Consider the following 14006-nt stretch of genomic DNA (forward strand, 5'->3'; position numbering starts at 1 on the left):
AAAAAGCTTAAGTGCAGCAGAGATGCATGGCTGTCTGTGGATGTTGCAGATGTGCGAGGCGATGCAACAGAGTCTGTAGATGTTACAGAGGTTCAGCATGAGCTGCAAGTGCAGCATAGATACAGCAGACGGGGGGTTTCATAGGTGTACAGTGGGGCTGCAAGGGCAGCAGAGTCAATAGTAGAAGCAGGGGTGCCTGGAAGGCACCCCTGTGATTGCTGCTGAGCTAGGCTGCAGGTGTCAGACATACAAAAGTAAAAATGCTTTGGTAGCTCAAAGGAGCTATTTGAACTCTATGCTCAAATGAAGACAGCACAAGATCATATTACGCATCATGTGACGTGTTCGCAACACGTAAATCCAGGAAGCACATGCCGGCAATGGTGATAGTGGAGGGGCCAGCACTGGGATGGAAAAAATAAGTGGCGGTGACAAACTTAGCTAGAATATGAACCCATTATTCATGGTTATCCATGATTTGGATAATACCACACATAATCTCTTTTACTAGTAAAGTTGTGGACTTATTACCATTAGGGGCCTTCATGTTGGGGGTGGATTGTCTGCGTCACTCAAGGTGCAAGGTTGAAGGTCTGCTTTTTCTTTGTAAGACAGAAATACTCCAGGAGGTATTGGCTAGGTCTTAGTCCGAGAGGTCAGTACAGATTATGTAAGTTAGCGTCACAGCACAGGGAGTAGGTCAAGGTAAGTGGTAATCAGACAAACAACAGTAAACTAGTTAGAATTTGTGGATACAGAAGCCTAAATGGGTTGATTTACTAAAGGCAAAGGGATTGTGCACTTTGCAGTTGCTCCAGAGCTTAGTAAATGAGGTAAAGCTTCACTTTGCAAAGAATACCCAATTACATGCAAGCAAAAAAAAAAAACAGCATTCTTGCTTGTACTTGATTGGATGATGGAAGTTAGCAGAGCTTTTACTCATTTACTAAGCTCTGGAGCAACTGCACTTGGCAAAGTGCACAGTCTCTTTGTCTTTATTACTCCTAAGAGTCTTTGTTCAGGAACTTGTATGTAAAGAAAGTGAAGAGATCTGGACTGCTTGGTGTCTTGTGGTTCATGATGAGAGGCACTTGAAAATTGCTAGATGGCTTTTTAGTCCCAGGGTCCAATAGGTAAATAGTTGGAAGACAAATAGGCACTGAGGACCGTGTATGTACCCTGTTCTAGCTAAAGCAAGGCAGCCCGAACAGGCAATATTCATAGTCCTCAGCAATTATTTGTTTTTACTGATCCCTTAGCCCACTCCAGACTTAGTGCCGGTTCATACTTATGCAAATTCTACGCAGATCGTTCACACTTATGCAAATTCTACGCAGATCAGACGCAATCCAAAAAACATAGATTTGCGTGTTATGTAAAAAAGCATTATTTCCAATAAAGGCTGTTCACATATATGCAGTGTGAATTTGATCCCGTTCAAATAAGGGTCCTGTGTGAGTTTGGTGTGGTGCAAATTTAAGCTCCATAGACTTTTATGGGACTGGAGTGCAATTGCCAACCAACCAAATCGTTCTCTTCCTCCCAGGACCTCCTGCTCTCAAGCTCCCTTGTTACCTTATCCCATGCTCGCCTCCAGGACTTCTCTCGAGCCTCCCCCATCCTCTGGAATGCTCTACGCTAATCTGTCCGTCTATCTCCTACATTGTCCACTTTCAGACAATCAGTGAAAACACATCTCTTTAGAGAAGCCTACATGGCCCCCACCTAACAACTGTACATTTATTTTCTCCATCAGCAGATCCCCCCACAGTTATCACCTCTTGAATTTCTTGACCCTCCCTCTTAGATTGTAAGCTTTAACGAGCAGGGCTCTCTGATTCCTACTGCTTGAAAGTGTATTGTAGTTGTACTGTCTACCCTCAAGTTCTAATGCGCTGCGTAAACAGTCGGCATCTAAATCCTGTATAATAAAAGTAGTAATAAATCGCAGTCTAGTATTCACAATACTGCAATTTTATTTTCTTTTTTTGCCTAGATTTATAGAAATAGAATCGCAGAAGTTACCACTCCTCTCACAAATTTGCACTAAATTTTCATTGGAATTGCACATGCAAGCAGAAATAGCAATGCAAGTTTACACTGTGTACTGCTTTATATTCGCAGCGCATTAGTATAAACTGGCACTTAAAAGTACAACTTTTTTTTAGCTTTGGACAGAGGGGAGATGGATTAAAACACCTGTCAGTTTTATTGCTGTCCGTACCCCCGTTCGGGAGATTCACCCTCAATATTTTTCCTTTTTACCATTATCATTGAAAGTAAAAGAAAATCCCAAATTTTGGGCTGTCCCCAGAAAAGTAATAGAGGGGAAAGCTTCCAATGGGGACACTAGTTCTGGTGACCTGGGGGTCCCCAAGGAATTCTCTTAATTTGCAGGGATTTCCTCTCACTTTCTGTTTGGCTATGGGACAGGAAGTGAAGGGAAATCTCCCCTATGTGACACAGATGGCAAAAAATAACTGATAGGGGTTATGACTAGGGATCGACCGATTAACGGCAAAGCCGATATAGCGAGGGCTGATACGCACTTTTCCCTATATATCGCAATCAGCCCCTGAAGTTACCGATATTGCCGATATTTCAGGAAAGTGCTTGTACCAGAGTGATGCCTGCAGCTAGAGGCATCACCCCGGTACCGGCGTTCCATAGCCGACGGTCAGCTGTCTTGTAATGACAACCGATGCGGCTGAGAAGCCGCTTGGCTGTCATTACAAGGATCGGGAGGGGATGCCCCCTCCTCCCGCCACCTTCTGAGGCTCGCCCGGGTCTCCCGTCCTACCGGGAGACCCGGGCAACCAGCCTGCATGGCCGCCGAAGAGAAACCCGATCAAAGCCGCATTCGGCTCTGATCGGGTCTCCATGTAAAAACCATCGTCATGACATCACTTCCGGATACTCGGCACCAAATTCAAAAAAATTACAGCATTCAAAACAGCCAAACTTGTCGTTTTGAATGCTTTTAAGTACATAGGAGGGGTTTAGGGTCTTTTAGACCCCCAGCTCCCTCCACAAGAGTACCTGTCAAAAAAAAAAAAATGAATGTACGAAAATATCGGCCAATATGGGCCGATACCGAAGACCAAAATATCGGTTTCGTCAATAAAAAAACAATATCAGTCAATCACTAGTTATGACCTTCCCGTATTGTATAAAAAAATGAAAAAAAAATCCTATAGTGCTATTTTGAACCCTCTACTATTCTAGCCCTAATGAAGAGGTCCTGAATTGCTTTCAAACATCTTGTTGAACACAAATAAAGCTGTTTTTTAGGCTTTTACAAAAAAAGTGGCACCATGATCTTCTAATTTCTTTGCTGATGAACTGACACTGGCATGATGGGTTCCATCTGTAATCCCACTGAATGAATCTGGAGAAAAATATGATGTCGTGTGTGCGCTCTCCCTGACAGAGAGTTTGAGGAAGCCCCAGGACAGGAGCAGGGGACTACACAAGGATACGCGTTTATAACCTGATTAGGAAGAAATCATTCATTAGGATGTACTAATGAGTACTGATAGTATGTATTAAAATGAGGCTTTAGTACTACTTTAACCCATAGAGACGCTTTTTATTGTATAAACTTGTCTTTTCGGTCTAGTGGTCCCTTTGAGGCCTTGACCATCTCTGATCCCGTGTTTTCTGGTTTTTTTTTTACAGAAGTCTACATCAATATAATATTCCTTCAACAATAATAAAAAATATCTAGTATGATTTCTCAGCTTAAAATACACTTTTGTGGTCTTATCTTTTATGATCCTCATTGGATGTGCAGTAACTCAAATTCAGACTATTTTTTAGAACCAAATAAATGCACTTGCATACAGAGGAAAACAAACCTCATGAATAAAATAATGGTTCTTTAGGGGAGGACGTGAAATGAATTTTACACTCGTAAGGCAGACAGGTAGCGCTTATCTGTCAGTAAACTCTGGCAAATTGGGTTGGCATTCATGATTTCCCTTCAGTTTTACTGCTTTTTTTGTTGTGGATTATGTTTACTATGAAACATTCTTTGATTTTATATTGTGAGCAAAAAGGTTAAATGCCAGTTCACCCAAAATAGATATAATTTTGGGTAGATTCTGGCAGGTTAAATAATTTATTGTTTGAGAAATCTAGGCATAAGAGTTACCCTCTTCCTTGCATAAAAGTCTCACTCCTGTTGCTGCACCCAGATGAGAAGGCCTAAAAATTCTCGCGCAGATATTTTGAAAAAGCCTGACCATTGGTGATTCTAGCATGCAGAAGGTTATTACCCTTTCCCACAGTGTTGTGAAGCTATCCCATAGTGTTGTGAAATATATTGTTGGAATTTAAAATCAGTATGTGACTGTAGATGTATAGTAACTGATAACCTAAAGCCTAACTCCAGGGAAAGTAACAATCCTTAATTTGCAATATGGCAGCCCACACACTGCAAGAGTTAAATGCTCATTTAGGTCTAGGAGATGGGAAAAGCAGTTTTACTTACCTGGTACTTGCTACCTTGCCAGGCGGTGCTCCCCCATGCTGATGTAGTCGAACCTCGTTCTGCATCTTCATGTCTATTGCAGGGCTGTGGGCTCTGTATTGGTCTTAATGACACCAGAAGACCTGCGATTGTTGGAGGGTATTGAAAAGGTGTGGGGACCAGTCTTGCAGATTTGGTAAATTTAAAGTTGTTCTAAAGCCAAAAGGTTTCTAACCATAATACATTATCTGCTTTAAGGTAAAAAAAAAAAACCTTCCCCTATCTTTCCCCCTCCTCCGTAAATACTTACTAGTCCTGTATCGATCTAGTTTTGTATCTGTCGGCAGCAGTGCTGCTTCTCTATCTCCTCTATCACAAGCTCAGAGACAGCAGAGACAGCAGTGGGAGGACTCCTTCTACAAGTAATATCCCACTAATATCCCACTTCCATTGTGTTTAGCTGGTAATGTGCATGGAGGAGGAGGGAGGGAGTGGGTTTTCATTTACCACTGTGTATACACCCACGTGTGGGACTCTATAGTCACATGGGCTGTTCAGATGTGATAGAGAGGAAATCAGCATAGAAACTCACTGAAAACTGAGCATGTGCCACCACAGCTGTAAAATCTCTAGCTGAATTGGAGACATGGACAGAAGGTGGAGATAGAGAGCAGCAGGATCAACCAGGTTTTTTGCAGAATATAAAAAACGAATCTCATAGTGACTGAGTGAGTATGAACAGCATATAATACATCATTTATTGATAGTTTTTTTATGATGTGGGATTAGTGACACTTTAAGACTTCAGTACCTAGCGAGTCACTGACCCTGACCAAACTATTATACTATATACTTGTTCGAATTCATTGGGGTTGATTTACCAAAACTGGAGAGTGCAAAGTCTGGTGCAACTGTGCATGGAAACCAATCAGCTTCCAGGTTTTAGCCCTCGTTCACACTGAATGTGGCTTAAATTGTATGAGTTCATCTGAACTCGCACAATTTCAAAGCCGCATTTCAGTCCAACTTTGGGGGCGACTTCAAAGACATCTGTGCAGCTTCATGCAAAGATGTTTATTGAAATCGCCCCCCAAAGCCGCCAAAAGTAGTGCAGGAAATACTTTTGGAAATCGAGGCGGCGCCGCAAATTCGACATAGCACCGACTCTTCCATTTACTCTTCCATTGCCAGGACTCTTCCATTGTTCTATTGCCGGGACTCTTCCATTGCTGGGACTCTTCCATTGCTGGGACTCTTCCATTGTTCTATTGCCGGGACTCTTCCATTGCCGGGACTCTTCCATTGCCGGCAATGGGGTGCGATTTGACATGTGATTTCACCTGTCAAATCACGCTGATGTGAACAGGGGCTTATTGTCAAATCTTAATTGAACAAGCTGAAGTTAGAAGCTGATTGGCTACCATGCACAGCTGCACCAGATTCTGAATGCTCCAGTTTTAGTAAACCAACCCCAGTGTGCCATTGGTTGATGAAGCTCAGATACAGGAGGGACAGTCTTGGAGACTAAATCTTTACAAATATTCTAGCAGTGGCAGAGCCCCATTGGCAAGCATTGATTTTTTTTTTTTTTTGGCGTTTTAACTAGATTTTAAACTGTATAAGGAAGCTCCTTTATATGTGGAGATCCATGTGCTATTCATATCATTTTGGAAAAACAGGAATGTCAGCTCCCTTGATTATATCCTCACGAGTTTGTTTTAATTGGTTATGTTAATGTACAATTATTGGAAAAATGCATATGTTTTTTACATCAGCTGCACAGGCATAATAATTTAATATATATATATATATATATTTTTTTAACGGTTGTTCATAGAATAAACTATTTGTAAGACAATAGAAACACAGACCTTTATTTGGCTAACAGCATCAATCAAAATTAAACATAAGCAGAAATGTCAGTACATTAGGGAATAAAAAATAAAATCTCGTAGAAAGAAGTAGAAATCTGTGCAGCTGGTTATGGCCAATATAAAACGATACTAGAGATGCTATAAAGATTATTAAAACACAATGTATATATTGCTTTTTCTAAATGGAAAATACAAAAAATATATTGATGGATGTTAACCAAACGGCTTTCAAATATGATCTTTAGATATCCTATTTTCCATTTACTGCAGTCAGTTGGAAGAAATTAAAAATCTTTCACGTACAATAAAGTAATAGAAATACATTACAGAGACAGTAATTCTTGAACAGAGAATATAAAAAGTGTTGCAAAAATATATACAGATGTGTCTGGAAAAGTTACTACAGTTGGTGGGAAGCGAGTTATTATCTTTTAAAAAAAAAAAAAAATATATATATATATATATATATATATATATATATATATAGGGAGGGTGGTGGGAAGGGGAGGACGTGAGGTTGTTTCAATTTTTGGGTTTTACCTTTTTTTCTGTTTGTTTGTCTGTATAAATTTTGGAAAATTTTTCAATAAAGTGATAAAAGTTAAAAAAAAAAAACTGTCTGCTCTTTTAAAGACACTTTGTCAGGCCCTCCTAGACTGATTTGCTTAAAAATGTTAAACTGGACATATTGTCCAGCACTATTCTATCCACCTTACTTCCTTATAGTTAATGTATAATTGAAAACAGAAGTCACAAAATACTTTTGCAACAGAAACCATGACTTTGGAAATCCAAGTAGACTGAATGCAGCCTGTTGAATACATACTGTGCCAATAGCAAAATAAGATCCCCTTGCTACCCTTCCCACCCCACTCATAATCATACAAGGTAACAGCCTTCATGAAATACTTAGCTTTGTTTGCACATTCATTAATATATTTAAAGTAGTTCTAAAGTCAGTTTTTTTTTATCCTAATGCATTCTGTGCCTTAGGATGAAAAACCTTCTGTGTGCAGCAGCCCCCCTTAACCCCCCTAATACTTGCCTGAGCCCCATCTCGATCCAGTGATGTTACATGAGAGTCTCAGCTGTCCAGGATTTTCCCTCCTCATTGACTGAGACAGCAGTGGGGCGCTATTGGCTCCTGCCAATCAAAGTAACGAGCCAATGAGTAGAGATGGGGTGGGGCCAAGCCAAGGCTCCATTTCTGAATGGACACCCAGAGCAGAGGCTTGGCTGCGGTGCCCCCATAGCAAACTGCTTGCTGTGGGGGCAGTCGATAGGAGGAAGGGCCAGGAGCACCCTTGGGGGACCGGTGAAGAGGAGGATCTGGACTGCTCTGTGCAAAACCAACTGCACAGAGCAGGTAAGTATAACATGTTTGTTATTTTTAAACGAAAAAAAAGACTTTAGTATTGTAAAGGATCAACTGGCACCCCGACTGGATACCTCCGTTGACGGATGCTCCTAGTGATTCCCGAGGGCTCCAAGCACTCCACCAGACACCATAACCACCTCAGACCCCATGAACCACCGCAGCTTGGTTGGGGGTCTCGCCGTCCTCTACCCACCCTGGACCTACGACAAGGCTCCAGGTTCCAGTGGGTGAATCTCTCTTTCCCCAGAGAGTGAAGCAGGAACAAGCTCTTACAAGAACTTAGTGATTGTCCAAGGGAGTATGAAGAGCATAGCAATCCCTTGTGGCATATTCCCCCAAACATGAATCGAGACTTCATGAAGGGGTAAAAACAGACTGTTTATTCAAACACATTCACAAAGAGATATACACTGTGGGACAATCCCCCCTCCCTCTTAGCAGCCAACCCATATCCACATATACATCCCATAATAAGTTTATCTTTGGGCAGACAGGAACAATAGAAAAAAGGAATACAGGCACTTACCAATAACAAACCCCACCCCATCTCACTATCTAGAAATCTGAAAAGTCAAACCATTCATCTTCCTACATTTCCTGAGAGATATTGCTGACAAATATTACTGTCCCATCTGAAGCAATTCAAACCATTAATTATCTTTTTTTTCACTTCCAGTGATGGTGAATACCGTCACATATCTTCCCCCAAAGGTAGATCAACCAGGTACCAGAACTCCAATCGGTCTGTGCCTGAGTTAGTCGGCTAACAAGTCCCAAAGAGTCAATCCATCATGGCAGCATTCTTGACAAAGTTTCACATAGTTTGTAAGTTTGTCCTGGCAAGGCGCATGGAGCTCTCATAGCCGATCAGTCTGTGGAAGTCTGGTTTGGGCAGGCCAGACTGCGCTTCTTGGTCACCCTGTGTCTCTAATAGTAATAATAATAAGAGGGGCCTAGTGGGCTGAGAGAGCGATTTTCCAACCTCTGTAAGGTAGACTGTGTTCCATGGGCCCTCCCAATGTCTGCACCCACCCAGTACCCCAAGCAGTTTGTCCAGAAAACAGCGTTACTCACCCAGCCAACCTCTGCGTCTCTCGTAGAAGATACCCCACTGCTGGGGATAAGCTTGGACTGGCCCTTGGGGATTTGGGCCGACTGTCCAGCATCCCCAGAATATACAAGTGAAGACTGTAGTCCCATCCACTACCACAGGATCTCCATCTTTTGTATGTTGAGGACAGAGGCCAACTGCACTCTGCTCTGTTGCCAGCACTTCTGCTGGAAAGTAAACTGTAAAATCAGTGGCCTTGCACACATCTTCCTGGGTCACCAACTGTTAAAGGCAGAAGTCAGCAGCAATAGGCCTGGATGCCCGCTCTTCTGCTGTAGGCTCACTGGGACGTTCCTCCTCAGCAGAAAAATCTATTAAATCCTTAGTCTCTGGAATTGGTGAAAGTCCAGGGCATGGGCTGGTGGCACTTGGGCCCAGTGCCAACACTTTGGCAGGTGACTTATTATCTATATCATCCTCTGATGAAAAGTCAATTACATCTGTGATCTGTTGTTGGGGAAAGAAGATGGCTTCCTCTTCTCCCATACCTTTATCCAGTGGCTGGACAGATGCATTCCTCCATCCATGCTCATCCTGTGCAGAAACAGGTTCGTCCAGGTGAGTCAGCACTTGCTGCATCCGCCATAAGACCTCCGCATCCAAGACCATGGGTTCAGGTGAGCAAAGCACACTATTACTGTGCCATATGGTCGATTCTTCTGGATATTCCCAGGCAAGGGGAGCCCAGCCCTGGTGCTGAGCAGAGTCTACCAGCCGTGTGTAGGTGATCTCCAGCTCCCTTTCCTGAATGGCCAGAAACTCCATATCTTCCAGTGCCCAGAGCACTTCCGAGATAATCAGTATCCTTTCTCTGTAGACCATAACTTCCTCTAACCGCCACTCCAAATCGCTCCCAAAGTAAGGGTCCCCTGACAGCTTCCCGTACAACAGTCCCAGGCCACCATAGCCAAAGCCTTCCGTTGGGCTGTCATCCGCTATCCAAGGGCATGTTTGGGATACATGCCACCGGAGGGCTCTATAGCTCTCTTCCAACCGCATCTCTGCCCAGACCAGCCTGCTTAACTTAGCTGTTTGCTCCTTGTGTGGTGTATCTCCCGAAAACAGCTCCCGCAATCCATACTGCGACCAGTACCTTTCCTAGATGGAGAGCAGGATTTTTCCCTTGTGCCACTGCTCACGGGTTAGCGTTTCCTTCCGAAGAACCAAGCACACAGAATCATGCCATCCTAGCAGGACCTGCTCTCACACTGGTCCCCTGTGCTGTATCTGCACCTCTTGCAACCTCCTCATGAATGCCTCTTCCATGGCAGCTGATATCTGTACCTCTCCTCTTCCTATGGGGACGCTGCATGAGTGTTAGCTCATGTTACCGGTGTCTCCGAGAGCTGTTTCTCCTCGCACTAGGACACCATCCCACAGCTTGCCACCAATGTAACGGATCAACCGTCACCCCGACTGGGTACCTCCGTTGACGGATGCTCCTAGTGCTTCCCGAGGGCTCCAAGCACTCCACCAGACACCATAACCACCTCAGACCCCACAAACTGCCACAGCTTGGTTGGGGTGTTGCCGTCCGCTACCCACCCTGGACCTACAACAAGGCTCCAATTTCCGGTGGGTGAATCTCTTTCCCCAGAGAGTGAAGCAGAAACAAGCTCTTACAAGAGCTTAGTGATTATGCAAGAGAGTATGAAGAGCATAGCAATCCCTTGTAGCATATTCCCCCAAACATGAGTCGAAATTTCATGAAGGAGTAAAAACAGACTGTTTATTCAAACACATGCACAAAGAGTTATACACTGTGGGACAATCCCCCCTCCCTCTTAACAGCCAACCCACATCCACATATACATCCCATAAGAAGTTTATCTTTGGGCAGACAGGAACAATAGAACAAAGGAATACAGGCACTTACCAATAACAAACCCTACCCCATCTCACTATCTAGCAATCTGAAAAGTCAAACCATTCATCTGCCTACATTTCCTGAGAGATATTGCTGACAAATATTACTGTCCCATCTGAAGCAATTCAAACCATTAATTATCTGTTTTTTCACTTCCAGTGATGGTGAATACCGTCACAAGTATCACTTTAACTTTGGATTTGTACGTCGCTCCTCTAGGGCACTGTGATCTCTACTGAATAGATAGATCACTGTTGAAGCAGACCAGCTAGATTTCCCTTCAGCAAAGAAACAAACCTTCCTGCAGGAGCTTAGTCATTAGCTTCTTCTCTGCAATGGTGGGGTTCTCTAACTGTTTAAAGCATAATTGGATAGTGAGATAAATGAGCATAACCAATAGTGTGCACTGTAGGAAGATATCCCGGGCTAAGGGAACACATGGCTTTGGGTAAATCCCAAAGGCATGGAACCCTATCCCCTCCATATCCTTCCTCCTCTTCTATAGTTTGCATCCAATGGCATGATTTTATTCTGATGTAAAACTCTGATTCCTGTAGAGATCAAATATACAATGCTTACATAACGAGCAGCATTGTGCTTTTACAGAGCACATTCTGAGTGTAGGGTATTTATATAAAAAAAAAACTCAAGTTTTTTTTTTTAAGATAAATACCCTACACTAACAGTTAAACCATAAAAATTAGTTTTAGGCCCGTTTGGATCCATTTGAATGGACTCCGCTTGCTCAGCGGGGATCACTCTGCTGATCCCCGCTGCGCAAGCATGATGACAGGTCCATCTTCACTCACTGTGCAGAGAAAGACCTGTCAGAGCCCTGCTCTCCTCTATTGGGGATTTGAACTAAAGCGGACATCCTGTCCCTTTTCATCTGATCCCATCCGATCCGACCCACTGGACTGATGGCTTACGTATCCCCATACGTCTGTTTTCAGCGGATTTTGTCAGATCGCATGACAGGCGGGTGTCAGCAGACACTTGTCCGCTGACTTTTGCCTCCCTATAGAAGTCAATGGGTGTCCAGATCAAACCTGTCTGAAAAACAGACAAGTGGATCCCATCAGTCCAGTCATGTGTAAGAGGCCTTAACCACTTTACCACCGGAGGATTTTGCTGTCTTCCGTCCAGGCCACTTTTTGCGATTCGGCGCTGTGCAACTTCAACTGACAATTGCACGGTCGTGCGATGCCGTACCCAAATGAAATTTACATCCCTTTTTTCCCACAAACAGAGCTTTCTTTTGGGGGTATTTGATCACCTGTGCGATTTTTACTTTTTGCGCTATAAACAAAAAAAGAGCGTTTATTTTGAAAAAATAACAATATTTTTAACATTTTTTTATATGAAATTCCCCCCAAAAAAGATGTAAAAACCAATTTTTTAAAAAATTTTTGGCCAATTTGTTTTCTGCTACCTATGTTTGGTAAAAAAAAATCGCAATAAGCATATTTTGATTGGTTTGCGCAAAAGTTATTGCGTTTACTAACAAAGGGAAAGATTTCTGTCATTTTTGGTGTTTTTTCTTTAACGCGTAATGGCGGCGATCTGCGATTTTTTTTGCGGGACTGCGACATTGCGGCGGACAGATCGGACCCTTGACTGACATTTTTGACACTTTTGGGGGTACCAGTGACATTACTGCAGTAATCAGTGCTATATATATGCACTGTTACTGTAAAAATGACACTGGCAGGGAAGGGGTTAATTTTATTGGAGAGGGAGGGGTTAATGTATGCCTGGTGCTTACTGACGTGTGGGGGGGGAGGTGACTGAGTGAGTCATGGACAGATCGGATGTCCAGCTATGCTGAACAGTCCGATCTGTCACTCCCTGTCACTATGGAGATCCGCCCGCTGTGTTTACACACAGCGGGCGGATCTCCAGACTCGATCCCCGACGATCGGGTAAGAGCAGCGGCGATCGCCGCTGCTCCTCCCCTGGCCCGACTCCCGCTGTGAATGAAAACAGCGGGAGCGAGCCTCCGGCGGCGCGCAAGCTCCGCCCAGAAGGGGGAGTGTCTGACGACGTAGTACTACGTCGTCAGACGATAACGAGTCACTCTGCCGCAGTAATATTACTGTGAGCAGTCGTAAAGTGGTTAAACCCTCAAATTGTTTTTAGTATAACACAATGAGCACAATAAACTAAACATTCCCCGGTAAACTATTTGGTCAAATTCTTTTTAAAAATCAAAATTGTTCATCCTTTTAGGCCAATTTGTATTCTGCTACATATTTTTGGTAATGAAAATCCCAATAAGCGTATGTTGATTGGTTTGCGCAAAAGTTATCGCGTCTACAAACTAGGGGAAAGATTTATGTCATTTTTTATTTTTGCAGGAAAGAAATTGTCTCGATTCCCCCATGAACACAGACGGTACTGACAGAGGAATCCCTCCTGCCAAGCAACTGTCTGCTCTCGGCAGGGATTATCACTAGCAGCTATAGCAGCTGCTGGCAATAATCGCAGGTAAAATTCAGCAGGCTGGTTATACCCAAGTTGATTGATGGACCAACTTGGTATGTTCAGCCTGCCCAAAAATGCTTCGACAAGTTCCTGCTGCACCGGTCGAGATTCAAACTGTGTGTGGCCAGCCATAGTCTTTATAGAGGGATGGATTATAGTCCCTACCCTCGTCTCTCAATTCTTCTCAAGTTCCTTCAGGTAGCATACGCACCGCTCATGTGCAAAAGACCAGTTTCTATGTTTACCAGAATTTCTAAAATCTTCACGTCAGGAACCTTCTGTTGCTATATATATGAGCTATTGAACTGTACCCAGTTATGATTCATATTCATATACCTCTCTGGAATATCTTGTATATGACCCATATTATGCAGTCAAGTGGGTAAAGAACATATTGAATACTCACTCGTGTTTTATTCTTTTGTTAAAATTCCAATAAAAACTATTAAAAAGAAATAAAACAAAAACTACACCCTACCCTGCAATTGCACACTGCAGTACACAGCAAAGTCCATTTTTGTGTGCTTTGTTTAAAAAAAAAAAAAGGTCACGCTCAACATTGCTAAAGGTGCTGATAATGGTTACTTAAAAATTGTGGGGATAATTGAAGTCAATATTAACACAGTAAACATTAGCTTCTCCATGTTATCCAGTGGGGATTGAGAGTTGGTGAAATCGCATGAAGTGTATTGCTTAGGGTGCCAAAGGTTGTGTACCTATAGGCTGTGATGGCAATTAAGTCCTACAGATATTGTGATACAGGAAGGCAAGACTGTGTAGGTTTTTTTGCTCTCAGGCATTTTGTTTTAATAAATTTTTTC

General features: G+C 43.0%; 1 protein-coding gene across 1 annotated transcript in view; it reads left to right on the forward strand.

Annotated features, from left to right (window-relative positions):
• VAV3 (vav guanine nucleotide exchange factor 3) overlaps nucleotides 1–14006 on the forward strand; it is a gene marked incomplete at its 5' end in the record, with an annotated part of 390664 nt that overhangs the window by 243894 nt on the left and 132764 nt on the right. The window lies entirely within an intron of this gene.

This window comes from Pelophylax lessonae (genome assembly GCF_965119305.1).
Source record: "Pelophylax lessonae genome assembly, chromosome: 8".
Taxonomy (NCBI): Eukaryota; Metazoa; Chordata; class Amphibia; order Anura; family Ranidae; genus Pelophylax; species Pelophylax lessonae.